Source organism: Tribolium castaneum, chromosome 6 (genome assembly GCF_031307605.1).
Source record: "Tribolium castaneum strain GA2 chromosome 6, icTriCast1.1, whole genome shotgun sequence".
In the NCBI taxonomy this organism is placed as follows: Eukaryota; Metazoa; Arthropoda; class Insecta; order Coleoptera; family Tenebrionidae; genus Tribolium; species Tribolium castaneum.
The window spans coordinates 4728237-4732703 of record NC_087399.1 but is presented as its reverse complement, the minus strand read 5'-3'; the positions used below and the strand labels follow the sequence as shown (position 1 = coordinate 4732703).

The window sequence follows — 4467 nt, the reverse complement described above, 5'->3', positions numbered from 1 at the left end:
GAAGTGAGACAAAATATGTTATTTTGGGTTGTTTCAAGTCAATTTACTACGTTGAGTGCATTTTAGATTAAGATTCTCAAATTTTCGTTTTTTTAATGTGCCTACAGAGTGTCTCAAGTTTTTTGGCCCGAGCAAAAATAAATATTTCTAGTTGACGAAAAAAAAATAGCACACAAACAATAGAGAATTAAATACGTTAAATACGTTTGATGCTTTGATATTTTTCTGTTTTTGAGTTTTTCAAAATTTAGTTATATTTTTAGATGGGAGTCTACCTACTAAAAAAAGTTTGAGTTAAGCATTTTTTGTCAAAAAAATTGTAACGTGGGTTTGCAGCAACTTTCCAAATTTTCGTCGGAGCAGTTTTTCCGTTGCTAATTAATACGGCGCTGATGAGCGTGATTATCCCGAAGAAAAATGGTCGTGTAATTAGTCCTCCGCTTTGTATCCCGCTCCATGCAGATAGGGACCGAAGTTTGAGCCAGGTGTTAATTGGAAATGTGTCGGAATGTGCACCTCAATTGTTACCAAGCAGACATTTTAATTTGAAAAGTTGGTCTGGTTGAAAATTAAAAATAAAAGTGGCGAGGCGGCCGTGCGAGAGAGCACCATGGTCCGAGAGAGCAAAATATAATTTAATTTGGAATGGGGCTCGATTGAAACGTTCTTCTTCTCACCTCTTATGATTTATTTGGTAATGCGTGTTTCTTTCTCCTTTTGGCTTCGAACGCGCCAGTTTCGTCGTTTTTTCTCTTTTCGAACGCTGGTAATTTGAATATAATTATACGTTTGAAAAGTGGTATCTCTATCTTTCGGTGCGCCCTACTATTACGCCACGATTTATGGACGACACTTCGGTAAACGTACGCTCGCAAGATTTATTTATCTGACACGAAAATTCAATTAATTCCATTATGGAGGAACGCCGTGTAATTTGGGGCACAGCCAAATGCTGCACAATTTTTTTTTGTTTTCGCAAAATTCAATTTTGATGCACTGTGTGGAGAATAACACGAAAAACGTGCCTTCTGGCCAGGCTATTTTGAATTATGGTTTATTGTAGTTCTTTTGGCTCCAAAATTAATTGATTCATGGGCAAGCTCGATGTTCATTTCACGCAACAGTTGTGTTTTAATAAATATTTTAATAACATATATTATCGTGGCATTATATAAGTATGTAAATATGTAATTTTAAAAGTAATGATTACGCCCCCAGTTCAATTTAAACTGTGTTGTTCTAACTAAATTATAATAGGCAACACACGGTCCACTAGCCTTCGAACGATATACTGTGTGGTTATTTAGACATGCTATAACTTTAGTCGGTAATTTCGTTACCATATAATTTACTTCAACGATCATCACAGTTGGCATAGGTTAATAACTTAATAAAGCCATTATAAATATTCCATGCTGTGAAGTGAAGCTATAATATTGCGGCAACTGCTTTACCACAAATAGATCCACGCTTTAAACGAGAACAAAGGCTTGAGCGACTTTTAAATACCTCAAATGACAGAATACCGTAATTACCGAGTTTGTTAAAGAAATGCCCGCTAGAAGCATTTTTAATTCCAATATCCGGTCAAAGACAATTGGAAAACTAGCGGTGAAATTCGCTATTATTTCCCCACAACATGCTTCAAATCGTACAATACTTCCAGGAATGTAGTTACATTCAATTTCAGCCGCAAATCCGACTTAGAGAGGATCGCGGGCAGCCATTGTCGTCCTTAGATTAGATTCTCCTTTACACAACTATTCATCGATTCTATTTGAGGAATTCGAGCGAATAAAAAACTGGTATAATCATTTCAAATCAACTTACATGAATTAAGCCGTGTATTTACTGTTAATTGAACAAGTGACTGGAACTAAAATGTATGTCATTATTAAGAACGTGGATTCAAAGGGAGAAAATTAAAAATTCCTCCACAATAGGCGTGAAGAATGCCCGTCAGAAGGATAAGATACGTCTCTATTTCAAGGAAACGAGGAGCTCTCTTCAGGGAACCGCGGAGAAACTTAATTTCAATTGCAAAAAATAAATTAGAGCGGTAATTGGAGGTTTTCCAGTGATTTACATGTAGCAAGTTTCTCCTTGCCATATAAAGCCAGGAGACGCTAGCAAAGTTATGATTTTTTGTTAATGCAATTAACGTGACCGCAAAACTGGACAAAGGAGTCACTCCATTTAATCGTGCGATGAAAATCTAAAATTGATAATAACATTTTATAATTAAATACACAGTTGAGTGAATTTGCTATCGATTCGTGCAGTTAATTATCTCTATAATAGGCTGTAATGACTTTATTATGTGGGCCATGCTGCGTAAAGCGCCGTGAAACAATAAACCAATAATTGGGCACGATGACGCTTCTTTCTAGTTTGGAGATTAAACCAACACTTGGAGATAAACATGGGGAAAAGCAGATGGGTCGTTTGTATAGGACGTTGTTAGTATGTTATTATACACCATGATATAAATTACCACGAAACATTGTGTCGTAACTGATTATTAGGAAAACTGTTTAGAAAATAAATAACCCGAACATACGTTGCTAATCGCTGCTATTATCGGCACAGTTTCTCCATCTACACCCACAATTACCGGATTTGGGATGATTCCGTCGATCATCATGATTTGAATTAAACCAAATTACGTCAAGTGAAAGGTTTTATTACACCAAATTCAGTAACATTAAATTTTTATCTATCCCAGTTACTGTTTCTTCGGGACGCCACCTCCATTAGCCCCAAGTCCGCCATTCGCACCAAATCCTCCACTGACCCCACCGCCGAAACCCCCAGAACCTCCAGCCCCGCCAGGGAACCCTTGGGTCGGCATCCCGGCCGGAGGTTGCGGGAAACCGCCTTGCCCGCCACCTTGCCCGCTAACCTATTTTTAACTATTATTATTGTTTGATCTACAGCGTGCTCAAAAACTGACGCACCAACTCAATGGTGTGTGGTAGAGAACTGGTTACATATAAAGGTAAAAATAGTAAAAAAATTCTTTGTATTAAAGTTATTGATAAATAACGGATTTTAGATAAATGATATGTGGCAACGTTGTCTAACAGTCATGATCACAATAGAATTTGATCAACAATAAAAATAAATTATTTTTGAAACGGTTTCCTAGGAAATAATTCCCAGTGTTAGCACATCTACACATTGTGATTTTTTTGATTTTCTTTAAATTAAAGAAACTGCTAAAGTCTGATAGAAAATTTAAAAATAATTATTCATCGTTTTGTTAGGGAACGATTACCTAGTGTGAAGCATAAAAACGTTAAAAAATAATGAAAACTAAAGAAATTAACACAATAAGTTTGTGGCTTGAGATTTTTTAAAATATGACTTTAGGAATTTTTCAAGATTTTTCCCGTGATCTACACATGCTTCTCAACAACGTACCACTGAGTTGGTGCGCCAGTTTATAAGTAATTACTAAGTTACCAAAGAGGTAGCTACTAGGGCAAAAATGCACAAAAGTAAAGTTGACTTCATGTTGATTCACTGACCGTTGGAGCTCCTGTTGCTCATTTATATGGCAGGAGGGACATTAGTCAAGGATAATTTGAGCCGTTTTTTGCAAAAAACGCTTAAATCTGTCAGATGCGTGTAATTGGTCGTAATTAAATCGCGATTAGGTCGAGTTTATGTAAATAAAATGCTTGGAAGATTAACAAATAAACACTTCCTTTTTATTGTCTGGTGTTATTTTGTCACTTGGAATTGCGTAATGTAATTACGAAAATTGGAGAATCGTATTTTTGTAGCAATTTCGTTAGAAAAATATTTTTTTGGAACCAGTCAATTTTTGGACAAATAAAAAAAACTGTATTTGCTCGTGTTCCAAGAAAAAGCGGTTGTATGAGCGCCGGTAATGAAAATGCATTGAAATGTATCGTTGGAACTAATTCGATAATCATGGCACAAAATAAATCACACAAATATGTCCGGGAATATTTATTGCACTAAATTATATCTTCATTCAAGAATAAATAAGTGTCAGAACAAATTAAATCGGCAACGAAATAGTGAGCAGTGAAAAACCCGTTCATCCAGGATGTTCAACATAAATTACAGCGTCCATATTTTTAAAATAACTCGGGAAAAAACGAAAAAATCTCCGCTATTAATATCGGACGTCGGCGGTTTACCCTCGTCACATTGTTAGCGCCCTGATAATTAATATCCCCGAGTTTGATTCTTGGAATCTGTCAGTCCACGCCTAGATTCAATCGAGGCGGTTATTAGCCGTTTATTAATTTCCCCGATTGAGAAAACGGCCGGTCCGGCTCTGGCGGCCCCCCCGCGGGCCTGGCGGGGGGCACCACCTGCCCCCCGGATTATTTAATATATTCACATTCCGACGTTAATCATCCCAACACCTCTTTGTCGACGCGCCGCTGCAATATCTGATGATGTCTCTATTAAACTATTTGTTGTCGTGTC

The 4467-nt window shown here is 36.9% G+C and overlaps 1 non-coding gene across 1 annotated transcript; it reads right to left on the bottom strand.

The window, feature by feature from the left end:
- Positions 1–2669: 2669 nt before the first annotated feature.
- On the bottom strand, positions 2670–3554 carry LOC107398490 (uncharacterized). Its single transcript, XR_010334590.1, has 2 exons — positions 3466–3554; positions 2670–2902 (listed from the first exon to the last, which is right to left on the bottom strand). It is a non-coding gene; the product is annotated as an uncharacterized LOC107398490 (transcript).
- Between the last annotated feature and the right edge of the window lie 913 nt (positions 3555–4467).